This window comes from Vulpes vulpes, chromosome 6, assembly GCF_048418805.1.
Source record: "Vulpes vulpes isolate BD-2025 chromosome 6, VulVul3, whole genome shotgun sequence".
Taxonomy (NCBI): Eukaryota; Metazoa; Chordata; class Mammalia; order Carnivora; family Canidae; genus Vulpes; species Vulpes vulpes.
In genome coordinates this window covers 56,023,180-56,039,278 of record NC_132785.1, presented here as the reverse complement: position 1 = coordinate 56,039,278, position 16,099 = coordinate 56,023,180, and the positions used below count along the sequence as shown (strand labels likewise).

General features: G+C 40.9%; 1 protein-coding gene and 1 long non-coding RNA gene across 3 annotated transcripts in view; one reads left to right on the top strand and one right to left on the bottom strand.

The window, feature by feature from the left end:
- The window catches only part of NALF1 (NALCN channel auxiliary factor 1), a 621,288-nt gene that overhangs the window by 552,296 nt on the left and 52,893 nt on the right, over window positions 1–16,099 (top strand). The window lies entirely within an intron of this gene.
- Window positions 1,089–10,008, bottom strand: LOC140599316 (uncharacterized). Its single transcript, XR_012002047.1, has 3 exons — window positions 3,157–10,008; window positions 2,822–2,907; window positions 1,089–1,851 (listed from the first exon to the last, which is right to left on the bottom strand). It is a non-coding gene; the product is annotated as an uncharacterized lncRNA (long non-coding RNA).

Sequence of the window (16,099 nt, the reverse complement as noted above, 5' to 3'; positions counted from 1 at the left end):
GGGACACCTGCACCCTGATGTTTATAGCAGCAATGTCCATGATACTTGTTCCTCCAGAAGGAAATGCTGGAGCTCCATTCAGGATGTGGAGTCAAGCCTCAGGAGAAAAGGAGCAGTGGTGTAGACATTTGGTTTTAGGAACCAGCCACACTTAAAAAAGAGAAATCCAGGTTGGGGGAGGGACTTAATTCAGGTTGAATGTCCAAGAAAGAATTCCTTTATTTTAAAATGTTGAGGGGTGCCTGGGTGGCTCAGTGGTTGAGCGTTTGCCTTTGGCGCAAATCATGATCCCAGGGTCCTGGGACTGAGTCCCACGTCGGGCTCCCTGAAGGGAGCCTGCTTCTCCTTCTGTGTCTCTGCCTCTGTGTGTGTGTCTCTCATGAATAAATAAATAAAATCCTTAAAAATAAAAATAAAATGTTTGAGAAGGGATTATTTTGGGAAAAATTGAAAATATGACTTTTGTCTGCATGGTTGTTAGGCAAACAGAATGTTTTTTCTATTTGATATGATTTCAGTCTCTTTCTGAAAACGTTTCTAGGAGAAAAGATGTGAAGAAGAAAATCAGCAAAATGAGTAGATCAGTGTGTAAAATGACTAAAATGATCCTCTTTGGATTTATTTTACAGGAAGGATATATTCCTAGAGAAAATTATTATTAAACAATACTGATTTGAAAGCCAGTTATTCCTTGGTGAGCAAAGATTGAATATATCTTTCTTTGACTTTCTACAATAGCTTATATTTGGAAATAGTTTTATAATTCAGTAATTGGTTTCCCATCTACTACCCAAGTACTGTCTTTCTGTCTTTAGTATTTTCATTATAAGAACAGTATGAGGCACAAACAGTTCCTCCCTGAGGACTTTGGGTCAGCTGTGCAAACAGGACCATTCAGATTCAAGGAAGGGAGAAATGAGAGACAAGCTTCAAAATATATACAAGAACTAGATCAGGCAAGCTTCCCAAACACTGGCAGCATTTAATCATTGACAAGGAGAATCTATGTCAAAGGAAAGAACACACCCACCCATGAAGAAAAGCAAATTAGTCATAGTAAGGCTAAAATTTATTTCACATTTTTTTTTTTTGTCTTTCAGACGAAAAATGAGTCTATTCTGGTAAGATGTGAGGTCATTATCATAAAGCTTGTGCAGCACTTAAATAAATAAATTGTGGATTTGGCATCAATACATACCTCTTGAGAGTGACAGTCCACACTCTATAGATGGTGTGTTTCTTTGAATATATGGTCATCAGAAAATTACAAGAAGCATATTTTCCCAAGCAAGATCACTATAGCAATTGGTATTTATTTTATCAACATCATAACATTGTTCTGGCTCAACTTTTTGCCATGTCATTATCTAGAGTCAAGACGAACAATGGAGGAATTTATTGCAGGATTTGAAATGGCATCCTGTTGAGGGAAAATTCTATTGCAAATCCTGACACAGAATGATGACACAGACTGTTGTGAAGTCCTCGATATGCCTTTTATTGATGAGTTCAGTACATGGGGCAGCTTTCTTGTAGTCCACAAGGCTAGACTGATTTCTGTGACTTCAGAAGCTTTTGGCACTGCTCTGTCCAGTATTTTTCCTCAGTGATTGGAATAGTGAGGGAGAGGAGAAGAGAGGATAAATGAGAAGTACCTTCAACCGCACAGCTTTTCTTTGGCAGAATTGAATGACTCACAGAACCCACAGTGTGGGAATCGAATGGAGATATCACATCTCTTTCTCTCCCTTCCAGCTGCCTTCCGGATCCTCAGCAGAGAATACCCTTCAGCTTACTGATCCCTGACGGTCAGCCCTGTTTATACGTACAGCACTGGCTGTTCATCTCATGCTGTAGGAAAAAGAAATAAAAATTCAGCTTTATAAGAAATAAAGAGAGTGGAAGGGAAGGTAGCATTTAACATCTGAAGGCCTTTCTCTAGCTCTATCCATACAGATGTGCGCATTCATTTATTTTCATTTCTTTAAAAAATATTTAATGAGTGTCTAGCATGTTCTAAGCATTATGTTTGATGCCAGGCAATAAACGAAGACAGATAGTGGTCCTAGACTTATACCTAAGTCATATAGGGTCAGGATTTGGATGAGGAAATGTAGTCAAGTACAGGAAGACATACCAGCACATATTGTCACAAGGGCCCTGCAGGAAACCACCCGGGCTGTGACCAGGACTGATAGGAGTGAGGAGTGGGGCTGGGCTGAAGCTAGTCAAGTGGTCTGGGGGAGTCTCTCTAAGGAAATGGAGTTTAAGCAGAGATCTGAAGAGGGAGAAAGGAGAGGTGGAGGGTAAGGCAGGTGGCATTCCAGCACAAAAAACACAGAAAATGCGGAAAGAGCTTAGCTTGCTTGAAGAGACAGAGCTAAGTGGCAGACTCAAGGGAGGGAACCAAGAGCATGGCACAGAGCTACACAGTGGTCAGATCACAGCGCGGTCTTGGAGGCGAGACCTCAGCAGCGATTGCTAGGGCAGTGAGAAGGGAGAGGTCAGCAAAGGCTTGAAAGCAGGGAGTGATGAGGTTTGGGTCAGGTGCCTTGCCCGCTGTGTGAGGATGGATTGCCCTGGGGCCAGCACATAAGTGGTGGCCAAGGGGAGGCTGGCTTGTTTGAGGCTGGCAGTGGTGATGGAGTGAAGGGACAGCTTGGAGGTATTCCAGATGCTCCTTGCAGGTGTGATTGATGGCAGGTGCGATTATCAGTCTGTTTGCTAACAGAGCCGAAGCTGGAATATGGCTGAGAGTGGTCTGTCCAACACATTCAATTTATTTAGGAGATGATTCAGGGAGTCTCTATAACATGCTTACCTCTCGCATCTAGAGAGTGACAGAGTCTATAAACCAAATCTTCTTGCTGTGGTCTTTTTCCAACAACGCCACTCTGCAAAATGGACCTTCAGGTAAACAGAGACACCAATCACATGCACGTGGCCATAACTTTGAATCATCTATGAGTTCTGCGTTAATCCATTAATTAAAATAAATGTAAATGAATTCAAAACATATCATTCATAGCTTGTTCAAATATTATGAAAGAAAAGGAACGTGCCACTGGCAAAAACAAAAAAAACCCACAAAACCACGATGCCACTGTATTCTGTAGAATAAGTAGAAGAGAAGTCATAGTACCAAACACATCTCACCATTGGTCTATGTTTCCTTTCCGTTCCATCTGGCCGTCAGAGGCTGACAGCTCCTGCCGCGTGCTCCCCTGGAGCAGGGCAGGGAGGAGGGAGACCGAAGGACGTTCCCAGCAAGGGTCCTTCTCGTCCTCTGCAGCTTCCAAGGCGGACACAGTGAGGACAGTGGGCTGCAGGCTGGAGTGCGCAGAGGAGGCAGGGCAGAGGAAGGCCAGCTCCTCACTCAGAGCCGGCAAGTCTTTGATCGAGAGGATTATTCACTGGTCCTACCAGACCCTCTTTGAAGATGTGTTTATCTACTTTTCTGAGCTGGGAGTGTCAGCCAGGAAATGGACTCTCAAGGCCAATTTGAACTAATTTTAAAAAAGGGATGAGTGGCTCCATGGTCTGGTTTGTCCAAGGGTTTAAGAATTCAGAGGGTTTTCAAGAGCAGTGCTAATTGGAAGATGAGAGTTGCCCCAAGACCCACCGGAGTCAGCAGGCTCTCCCATGTGTGCCCGCCAAGGGACCTGTTTGGATTCACTGCAGTGGCCTCAGGGAAAGTCGTGTGCAGAGAAGTGACAAAGGAGGGATCCGCTCCCGGCCAACCCTGCTCACCTTGGCTCCACAGCACTTCACTTTTAGGGATTCCACATTGCTGATGGCAGTAATGCCTGTGACGTAGATGGTCCCATTTTACAGGCAAAGAAACCAGAGTGTTGGAATAATTGCATGACTTTTATAGGGCCTGACATTCAGTAATAGTAGGGACATGTGTCGGCTTTCCACATGACAATAAGTTGCCTACTGGATGCCAAACAGTGTGAAGGACTTTTCTTATGTTAATCATTAAATCCTCCCAAAGGCCAATCAATGAGCTCAGTCTCATTCATAACGTACTGCTTGGGGAGAAACTGAGGCATGCACAGGCTCAGTAATGTGCTCTTGGATGCAGAGCTACTTACTAGCTACTTACTAGCTTACATGAAGAGAATTCATGTTCTTATCAAGTAGGCTTCACTACACTTACTAAAATGGCAGGTGTTTATTTCTAACCAATATTAAAGTGTTCCGGGGTTCTCTATGATCGCATCCCAATGTGTGGGAGACACTGTCGCTGGATGATGATCAGCCAGGACGCCAATGGTGCTTTTCTGGGAGGGTGGTCTTCACATGGGGTGTTAGGTTATGATGCCTATGTTTCTGGTTGTGCTGACAGCGCTCTACTCCTGTGCTATAGTAGGAAAAAACAAAAGTGAAATCAGGAGTGTTTGGTAATATAACATGATCCTATAGAGGAGGAATGGTATTGGAGCAACATTATACTCTAATTAAACTCTGAGGGAATCAGGTTGGCCCCAGAAAGTTACTCTGAAAATTTCTTTTCCTACCATTTCTGTTGATATATATTTTAAAAGACTTTATTTATTCATGAGACACACAGAGAGAGGCAGAGACAATGGCAGAGGAAGAAGCAGGATCCCTGCAGAGAGCCTGATGCGGCACTTGATCCCAGGACCCCAGGATCACGACCTGAGCCAAAGGCAAACACTCAACCACTGAGCCACCCAGGGCCCCCCATTTCTGTTGATTTTTAAGCTTCAAGGTAAAAGGTAGATCAGCTCTCCTTTATTGCCATCATAAGCACGCATTTTTGTAGTTTGTGCCTTCCCTGCAAGGGTTCATAACAAAGCTGCCATTGTTTGTGAATAAATATTCAGTTTATGTATACAAACAAATTTTCTCTCTTACTGAGAGGATCAAAACCTATAGTTTCACACTTAATGAGTCATAGATTATGTATTCATCACTAATTGAATCAATTGAGATTGATGTTTTTATAGCTAGTGAAATAAAGGGCCGTCTATGAAGAATTTCTGTGTTGAGCACAAGTCATGGTGCGTAAGGAGATGAATTCAAGCAAGATGGGGTCAGCGGGGAGCCCCATGCACCCTGGCCACGGCACCCGGAGGAGCAGGAATTGCCCTCATGGGTGGGCATGGTCTCCTGGTGGTTCACCAGCAGAAGAAGATTTGGGAAAGACAATTTTCTATTAACCATTCTGAAACATATTTCCTATGTTATGATGCCTTCTGACACTCCCTTTCCTTTTGAATTCAGCCTAAAAAAATAGGTGAAGCAAAGGATATCTTTAGACAAATAATTTCTTCTTTGGATAAAGCATAAACACCTTAAATTCTGAAACTGTGCCCTAACCCAAAAAATCTGATTTATAGCCTCACGAATTCTTAAAAATGTGCTCTGACACAGAAATGGAGTACAGATTCCCACCTCAGCTAAGGTTGTTCTTGTCATGTATTTTCGAAAGAACCTGGGATTGTTAAGACCCCGTGGTGTCTCAGGAAAGAGCCCTCATCTTTGTGGATTTCAGCCTTCTCCTGTCCTAACACAGATGGTAATAGATGAGCACTTACTAAATACATTCTCTGTAGGGGTGAAGTCCTTTCATCTAATAACAGTCCCACCATTATTATTGTTATCTCTGTTTCATAGTTTAGCAGACTGAGAGAGAAATAAAGTAGCCTGTCCAAAGTCATGGACACAGTAAATGGCACCACTGACCTGGGAACCCGGGAGGTCAGGTGCTCAGAAGCACAACCCATCAGCCCCTAAAGGTTGGGAGGAAGAACTGAAACTGCATGAAAACACCCAGCCACGTTCCTGTTTCCATATTGTTCATCCCAATATTGAAAAATAAGTGTGACACTTGTCAATAACTTGTTAAATGCCTGTTTTCCTATGATACTGTTGACTTCATCAAGGTAGAGCACAATTCTCCTACTATGTAGCACAGTTGGAACCCCAGAAACAATTACTGTGTGAATGAATGGAAATCTCATTATCTTGAGGTTGATATTTTAGTATATTACTTAATTTCCACCTACTGCAGGCACTATTTCTATTAAATGTTTTTGTAGAAAGCATTTGTATTGGTTGTATGGCTAAGGCTGCCATAACAACGTACCACAGACTCGGTGGCTGAAACAACAGAAATTATTTTCTCACAATTCTGAGAACTTGAAGTACAAGATCAAGGTATTGGCAGGGTTAGTGAGGCCTCAAGGTCAGGCCTCTCCTCTCAAATGCTAGTTGACCATCTTTAGCCTATGTCTTCACATGGTCTCCCCTCTGTGTGTTTCTGTGTCCTCATTTCCTTGTCTCATAAGGACAGCTGTCTAATGGATTAGGGTCTACCCTGTTGACCTCATTTTAACTTCATTACCACTTTAAAGGGAGCTCTTCAAACGTAGTCACATTCTGAGGTGCTGGGAGTTATGGCTTCAGCATATGGATTTGGGGGAGACACAGTTCAGCCTGTGAAACCATTTCGATTTAGAGTGACTCCTAAGTTCCATTTCTAGTAACAAAAATTAACCTCCTCAAAAAAAAAGAAAAAAGAAAAAAAAAGAAAAAAAAATTAACCTCCTCACCAGATCTACCTTAACAGAGCTCTTGAATTCAGAAACTTAGAAATCACCTGACTCCTTTGGCCTCCACAATGCCTCCCTCCAGGCTGTCTGCTCACCACCAACCATTCCCCCCAGGGTGCTTTCCTCTTGTTTCACAACGAATTTGCTCCCAAAGACCTGTGCTACTATTCTTCTTTCCCTTCATTCTTCCTGGGAAAATGTGTATAACTGCATGTGTCAACAGCTCCTAGATTTGTATCTTAAACCCCAGTCTCTCTCCTGAGTTCTAGAATAGTGTAAACTCATAGTCTTCCTCCCCAAACCAGCTTTTAATACTCTCCTAGAATAAATGGCACTAACTTAGCTAAACTAGGAATTTGGTACTTGTTATAGGTTGAACTGTGTCCCCTCTCCCCAAAATATATGTTGAAGTCCTAAGCACTTGTGAATGCAGCTGTATGTGGAAACTGGGTCTTCGTAGATATACTCAAGCTAAGACAAGGTCATTCGGGTGGGCCCTAATCCAATATGGCCAGCAGCCTTGGAAGAAGAGGAAGCTGCCTTGGGAGGACACAGACATACCCTGGAAGCCATGTGATGACAGGCAGAATGTGGAGGGTACAGCTGCCAGTGACACCAGCTGCTGGGAGAGAGACATGGAGAAGTCTCCATAGAGCCTTCCAGAAACCATGACTCTGCCAACACCTCCACAGAGTCTTGGGCTTCGGTCTCCTGAGGTGTGAAAGAATGAATTTCTGTTGTGTTAAGCCCCCCAGATTGTGGTCCTTTGTTACAGTCACCCCAGGGAACTGACACAATGCTCAATTTTAAATAGTTGTGTTGTTCCTTTTGCCTTCTATGTTCTATCAGTCACTTTGTCCTGTGTTATTTATCCCACAAATTCTCAAATGCATCTCCTCCTTTCCGTTGCAATGCCACTGCCCTAGCTCAGGTTTTTATCACTTCTTGTGAATATTGCATGTCACTTGTTTCTCTTGCTAGCATCTTGCCCCACTTAAATCTATCCTCCATACTGCTGCTGCCATAATCTAAGTAAAACATCTCTTCATAAAGCTCCCCCTTTCTTAAAATCCGATCTTCCGGTATATGATCAAGTCCAAGTTTCTCACAAGGACTTAGAAGCTCAGCCTCTCCGTCTGATTGTTGGGTTGCACTGCCACTGCCTGCCCTGCAATTTACAAGGACAGCAAATTGCTGATATTCTGTCCACGCAAAAGCACATCGTTCTAGGACTCTTTATTGTTGCTCCTGTGCCATCTGTCTGGAGAGCCCTTTCCTTCTTGATTCCCTGAGCTAAGATCTACTCATCATCCCAGATTCAGCTCAGAATCAGTTCCTGGCATGAAGGCACCTTGCCCTTGCCCACATCTGGCCTTATGTGTTCCTACAGTTCTAAGTAGGTAGTTATTGGCGCTTCTTGGGGGCAGGAGCCATTCCCTACCAAGAGGGTGCCTACAGGGCCATCGTGTTCAACCTGGACAGTCTGCTCACTGGCACATCGACCAGCTGTCCATTTTAGAGAAAAGCCATGACTCCCATGTCCTTCTCATCCTTCAAACGGCATTTACTGAGTGGACATGATGGAAAGTGCCCATCACTTAATTCTGGTAGGAAGATAAGTTTTTAGGATCTAAATGACTCGTCTAAGGCCACACAGTTAGTAAGTGGTGATTTCAAAGCATAGACAGGTCACATTGTACCACGCCGGCTCTCTATTTTATAATCTTGACGCTTGCAACAAATTACATTTACTTAATAGACAGTATTCCTCTTATACAAAGTTCAACTCTATCCTGGAAAAGAAATCTTATTTTACACTATTAGTACACTTATTTACACTATTACTCGACGTTTTATAATCCTCCCGATTGGAGATAATATACTTGCTCATCCTGTGCGTCTCCTATGGGAGATTTTACTGTCACGTGTGTGTGTTTGAGTGTGTGTGTCTGTGTGTATCATGCATGTCATTATTTCTTAATCATATGTATGTCTTCCGGGAATCTACTTGAGACGACTGCAGCAAAGTTAGGACACGGAATATTTCTAAATATTTTTATACTTTTCTTCATACTTAAAACTTCAACATTCTGCATACTTATGGTCTAAATGTGTGTTCTAGAACTCACAATCTACAGAGTTTAACTTTCCCTATACCTATTTCCACCTCTTATTATTAAATATTTCTAGTTCTGTGATTTCAAATTCGGTTGCTAGTTGAAATTACTTATAATGCACAAATTCTATATTTTGTGTGGGTTTATAATAATTTCTCATAAAATAATCAAGGACAGAAAAATAACAGAGGGAGAAGTATTATATAATATGTCCCGGGAATGTAATTGGCCAATTATATTGGTCAAATTTAATTAAACCATTGGACAGGAGATTTGCAATGTATGTTCACTAATTTGATGGGTAACATTGAGAAACACATGGCTTCATGTTTGTGTTCCGGTGTTCAAAGTGAAAATATTATTCGCCTAGCCCTGGTGTTTGCAGTTCTGGTATCTCTGGGCTGTGCCACATTTTCTTTTGTATCCTGACAAGAGCCTTGCACGTTATTGAAAGAGACTGACCTCTGGTCAAATGCAGCTCCCCTGGAACATTTGAAACGGACTTCTCCACAGAAAAAGTGGAGGCTTTCTGCCTTGCCAACCTGAGAGATGGTGATACTTCACTGGACTTTATCCCTGTCTCGTTCCTTTCTCTGTGTCCTTTTGCAGATGGCATGTCTGACACTAGACCAAAATGCTGTGACCTGGTACAAACTGCAGCCCGAAACCGAGAACACTGAACAATAACAAGCCCTGGGGACTCCAGTCCTCGTCATCCCCAGTCTTCTCCATTATCCCAAGCAGATGGGATGGGGGCAGAGCTCGGAGGAGGAGAAAGGAGGTAGCAGACATGGGTACCCGCCGCACAGTGCTCCCAAGCACTGTTTGCAGATAGTGATTGAAGGAATTCATGTATGAGTCATATGCTTTCTCTTTTGGAATATTTTCTCTTTGTAAAATGACATCATTCTCCATGATAATATTTACAAGTGCAGAAAACTCCTTCACGTGTCTTCAAAATGTGGGAGACAGTAATAATAACCAATGCCTTTTGAAATGTAGACCCACACTAAGCAGTAATTGAACAGAGTAGAATAATATCAATCTCTATAGTTTATATGATTCTATCATAATTCTTTGAAAACCATTGGATTAGAAGTGTTCTTGAAAATGATGTTCCTGGGATCCCTGGGTGGCGCAGCGGTTTGGCGCCTGCCTTTGGCCCAGGGCGCGATCCTGGAGACCCGGGATCGAATCCCACGTCAGGCTCCTGGTGCATGGAGCCTGCTTCTCCCTCTGCCTGTGTCTCTGCCTCTCTCTCTCTCTGTGTGACTATCATAAATAAATAAAAATTAAAAAAAAAAAAAAGAAAATGATGTTCCTTTGGGTCATAAAAACAAATTGCATTTTACTGGATGCAATGACTTTTTAAAAAAGTATGTGTTCCAAAACTTGGATTCTTTTTATGTTACTCTTCAGGCAGCCAAAAAATGTTAATAGATGGAATTATTAGTCAATATGTAACAACTAGGGGCACCTGGAGGGCTCAGTGGTTGAGTGTCTGCCTTCCACTCAGGTTGTGGTCCCAGGGTCCTGGGATCGAGTTCTGCATCAGTATCCCTGCAGGGAGTCTGCTTCTCCCTCTGCCTATGTTTTTGCCTCTCCCTCTGTGTCTCTCATGAATAAATAAATAAAATCTTTATATATATATATATATAGTATATATATATAAAACTATATATATATATATAGTATATATATATAAAACTATATATATAGTTTTAAAATATATATATATATAAACTATATATATTTATATAGTTTATATATATACATATATATATAAACTATATATATTTATATAGTTTATATATATACATATATATATAAACTACTTTCAGGGATCATTCAAATAGTAGGAAGGTGGTATACTTTGTTAGTAAATATTAACTGTTTTATTGATTTGTAATAAGATTTCTACTAAGTTATAAAATAATGAATGATATAGTGGTATGTTAATCCCTTAAAGGAGTTAAACACAAAACCCTACAGGAAGAGAATGTGAAAAAGAAAAGGTGACTATTTATGGAGAGTTTTGAGCCTCTGTTTCAGAGGAAAGCTGCATGGGATTAATTGGCTCTGAGGCTCATCAGGATGAAGGAAGCAGAAAGGAAGGAGGTGTGGGGTATGGGAGCAGCACCATAGCTTGTTAGCATTCAAGAAAGCAGAGCATTGGGGTTGTCATGTCATCAAGTCTGTCTGATGTCTAAGGAGGGGATACTGGGTGTCAATCAAACTAATTACCCAAAATAGAGAAGTCATAAACCAGTTTTTAAGAATAACCATGTTGGAAGGCATTTAAAAATTATAAAGTAAAGCAGTAGCAGAGCTTTTGTGCTTTTTTTTTTAAGCTGAGCTTATACCTGGAAACAGTAGTAGAGACTCGGGCGAAGTCACCTGAGATTGCTCTTGGCAAGGCCAAATAGCCTTCGGTGAAGGAGAACAGATGATCTTGGAGGAGCCTGTTCTGCTACTTTTCCATGTGACCCAGGACGCTGCTGAGCACAGGTTCGGCTCACAGAACCTCTCAGGCCTCCCAGGCTGGCTGTCCGGCCTGTCTTTGATGTTTATAAAAATGGCATCCTCATTAAAGCAGAGAACACAAAATCCTGCCACCTCAAGGACACGTTCCCTCTTGTGAAAGGGTAATCAGGTCACAGTTGGCACAGACTCCGCCACACAGGTGGTGTTGTCTTATGTCTGAAGATGCAGGCACAGCCAGTCACCCGGTTTCCCTAGCAAGATGGGGCTCACCGAAGCTTTGGGGAAAGTCCTCCTTGCCAGTTGAGTTCCACCAGATACAAATTTTCTTTGTTTAAAGATATAAGGAAGAAAGGTAGAGAGTGTTTGGAATAAGATGTTGATTCAAAAATCTCCACCGAATGGTGCTGGATTTATTTAAAATAGAACATTGGCCCTAATAGTTAATTTCTTGTTTGACACTCGGATTACTGGAAACCATAGTCAGTTTGTACTATTGCAAAAGTAAAGATTTTTCAGCAGCACACTTCTTTATTTCTATTGCCGTTCTATTTCTCATATAATTTTTACAGTAATGCAGGAATTTGAATAGCAATATAATAAAAGGAATGTATAACAGAATACATTCATGTGATATGAGAATAATACATCTAAAACTCTTATTCTTTGTCATTTTACAAATATACTGTACATATTCTTAATCAGGGTATGATTTTTTGTTTAGCTTGAGAATGAATAACTTTTAAAAGTGACTTGTTAGCTGCCTTGTGCATATTTTATGAATGATACTCTCTCCAATTATGATTATTTGACTCATTTTTGCATATGAAATACCTTCACAGTCAATTTTCTGTTGACTTTTAAAAAAGCATGCCTTTTAAATGGCAAATAATTTTTAGACAAAAGCTTTCAAGAAAAAGGAACAGAAGAAATTCTGCTTTCCTTGGGCACATGGTGGGATGCAAAAGTTGTTTCTAAAATGAAGGCTATGTTGCTATAATTACATTTCATTAATAAAATATTTTTAAATGTCAGGGGAGAAAATTATTGTTCACCTCATTATTTGATAACTTATATTAGGAATAAACAGCACTTTGTGTGTGTGTTATTTAAATCTCTCTCTCTTCCTCTCTCTCTCTTTTTCTGGCCTTGTGTGGTAAATGTAGTTGTTCAGGCACTGAATTCAATTTAGCTGGTATTGATTGTTGTTCTGCTCTTCCTGCCTAAGACCTGCTTATGTAATACGCAGCAGAGCCAGACAGAAATACGCCTTCGTAAGTCTGTAAGCAAACCACTTACATGTATTTTTGTCCTTTTTACTGTTCCCAAATTTTGGCTGCGATTGTCTGTTGGGGATGTTTTCCCCTCAGATATCTATTTCAATGCCCAAAAAGGTCTTTTCACTCAAGATCTCCTGAGGATTAAAATGGGTTGAGGATTAGTGGGCCCACACTCTAGGCTGTGAATGCTGTACCCCTGTGCCTTCTCCTACGTGGTAAGTTGTTTTCTGCTATAGCGAACTCCAGATGCTTCTTGTTCTAACTTGTAATCCTTTCTCCCTAGAAAAAGCTACTACTGCTAGTTGGAGGTGACTCTCATCCCTCTTGCTGTGGTCTTTTGCTGGGGGGCACTTACTTCTATGTCTCTTCCTGCTCCACTCGATCTTCCTGAGATGAGGTTTCAAACTAAGACATGGAGAGGAATCTCTGTCTTTACATTTGCATTACTCAATTTTCAGCATTACAGTACATCCCTTTTCAGCTTAACCATGTTTATTGTTTTATATCAATTCTCAGGGGCATAGAACCAAAAAGCTTTCCTTTGAACTTAAAACAATCTCCAGAAGAGAAGCAGTGTGTTGAGCAAAGAAGAACGCAGATTCTGAAGCTAGTCTGTTAGAGCTCTGAGTCTTACTCCAACTCCAATCACCTGTGTATGTGATCTTAAGCAGGTTACTTCTCTGTGTCTCAATTCTTTCACCTGTAAAGATGGAGCTGTGACAGTACCTCATGCCTGGAATTATTTGGATGATGACAGTCTCATCATACCAAGTATCTAGAACAATAACTTAAAAGGAGCAAGTGCTCAAAAAAATGTAGGCTCTTTATATTGTCTCTTTTGTTAGTTTTTCCAGGAGCTATGCACAGTCTTTTTGCATGGGGTTTTAGCTCTCTCTCTCTCTCTCACTCTCTCTCTCTGAGTGCTCCATCTAGCCTCATCATTTCCACCGATGTCACTAGTGAAGTGAGAAATATTATTAAAATGATGAAATTTCCTAAATTTTAAGTACATATCTAGCAATTTGAGCTTATCAATTTGGTCGGTATTGTGAAGAAGAGCCCCTTTGTGTCTCTTCTCAAAGGATTGTGATTAGGGCGATGCATTCAGTTGATTTCTAGCTCTGTTGTCTGTGCTGAGTGAAAGAGCATAGAAGCTTAGAGCTGGAAGGCCTCTGTGAGATCCCATCTATGTTTCCCTGTTCTCCCATAGTTGAGATCTCTTCTACTCTCTATGATGTCGAAGATGATTTAGATAATCAAGATGACTACACTCGGGGATGGTCTTTCCAGTATTGGACAGCCTCCTTGATGAGCTCTATTGTTTCCCTTATTTGGAACTCTTCATTTGTTCATCTCTGATGTGGATGTCAGGCAGGAATAATAGGGCATGCCCTTCCCCACCTAATTACCCTGGCTTTATCTCCAAGGGCTTACGTAAATGGTGACTATGAAAAAGGAAATGACCATGATTTGTAGGACTGACGTCCTTGTCTCTCCATTCTTCCCAGGCCTTAATTGTAAATGTTTAAATTTAGATCAAAGTGCTTGATCAAGCTTGCTCATTCTAAGTGCCCTAACTTTCATAGTTGTCCTGACATACTTCTTTACACCCAACCATTTTGAACTCTATTATTGGAAAATAAAAGGAAATAGATTAAAATTACTTAAAAATGTTGGACTACTTTCACATGAGATGAAACATCAAAACTTCTCTGCTGCAAAGGATGCTGTGTGTAGTCACCAGTGAAGCAGAAGATTTAAAAGATTTTTGAAGGGTAGCTAATATTTTCAGTTCTTCTCTTTGACCTTGAAACCATTATCATATGGTTTGGGGTTGTTCTTTAAATGCACAAATCAGGGCAGTCCCAGTGGCCCAGCGGTTTAGCGCTGCCTTCAGTCCAGGGCGTGATCCTGGAGACGGGGGATCGAGTCCCATGTCTGGCTCCCTGCATGGAGCCTACTCCTCCCTCTGCCTGTGTCTCTGCCTCTCTCTTTCTCCTCTGTGTCTCTCATGAATAAATAAATAAAAATCTTAAAAAAAAAAAAAAAGCACAAATCAGTTTGGGACTCAAAATTACAAAAATTAACAGCTTTCTCTTGAGGGCAAAGAAATTTTTGCACAGCTCAAAAACTGCTTTTTTGTATATTATAGTCCAAAGGCTTTAATGAAGAGCTACCATTAAGGCCAAATTGTAGTTGATTGATAGCAATGCTGAGAAAAAAAAAAGGTGAAAAATACGGTTCATTTTTTTTTTTTTTAATGTGGCACTTTTCTGTGTAAAGGAAATTCTAGTCTGAAATTAAGGCAACTGCCAATATGCAAAATTCTTCTCAACATAGGGGGGAAAACACGGATTATATGAACCGTTAAAAGAGCCACCATCTGGAAGACATTACTGTCTAATGAATTGTACTTACGTAACATTTAAAATCATTACTACTGTAGAAGACATTTGAGATAACATGGACAAAAATATGCAACTAAATGAGGAGATGTGAACCTTTTTGTGTAAAGGTTTGTATGTCATTGGTATGTGTATGGTCTTGGATCTCATATTCCTTCTTTTCCCTTTCTTACCTTGTCCTGGGCAAACATTTTCTATAAAAACTCTATTTGCGGGCAGCCCGGGTGGCTCAGCGGTTTAGTGCCGCCTTCGGCCCAGGGCCTGATCCTGGAGACCCGAGATTGAGTCCCAAGTCAGGCTCCCTGCATGGAGCCTGCTTCTCCCTCTGCCTGTGTCTTCTGCCTCTCTGTCTCTCTGTCTCTGTGTGTGTGTGTGTCTCTCTTTCTCATGAATAAATAAATAAAATCTTAAAAAAAAAACCTCTATTTGCCAATTTTCCATTTCAAGATACATGCTACTGAGCTTCCATTTGGTAAGTTGAAAACCCTTGAATCTAGAACAGCCCACAGCCATCCCTGGCTTGTGGACATCTAAGGCACCCCCAGGGGTCCTGTTCTCCACCGCCCAGCCTGGCTGGCTGGGTGGCTGCCTTTCTCTTTTACCTTCTCTTTTTGGGTTTTCTTCCACTTTTCCACATCTTGTCTTCTTTGTGTTCCTAACAATACCTACTAGACAGGCAATAAATATTTATTATCTTGGAGTTTATAATTTTCCTACTTAATTCTACTGTTTCTTACATATTCAAGGGGGGAAATAACCCAAAGAGAAGACATGGGGTATGGAAGTAAATACAATAATGCCGATATATTCACACACAAAAATACTTAAAGTCTTTTCCACCCCAACAGACAATCAAAGATAAAGTTGCTGACCTTATTTTGTGCTTTTGGTCCATGTGCATAGATATGGAAATGCTTTTGAAATTCAAGGGCATATAGAGATGAAGGTGAGAACATTTTGTAAGTATAGTTTCTCTCCAAGTACAAAATCTGGAGTTTATTAGATTGAACCATATGAACGTGTCATTTTTGCAGATCAAAATGCTTGAATATTAAGAGTTTCTTTTGGCTTCACTTACTAAGATGAACATATACTTGAAATAATAATTTTAATTCAGAAGTGCTTCTGTTGATAAAGATAACGGTGGCATCTCTTTGTCAAGTTAACTGCACTCAGTCAGCAGCAACTCACACACATTATTTTGTAATAATTCAAATGGTCTTTCTTCTCAA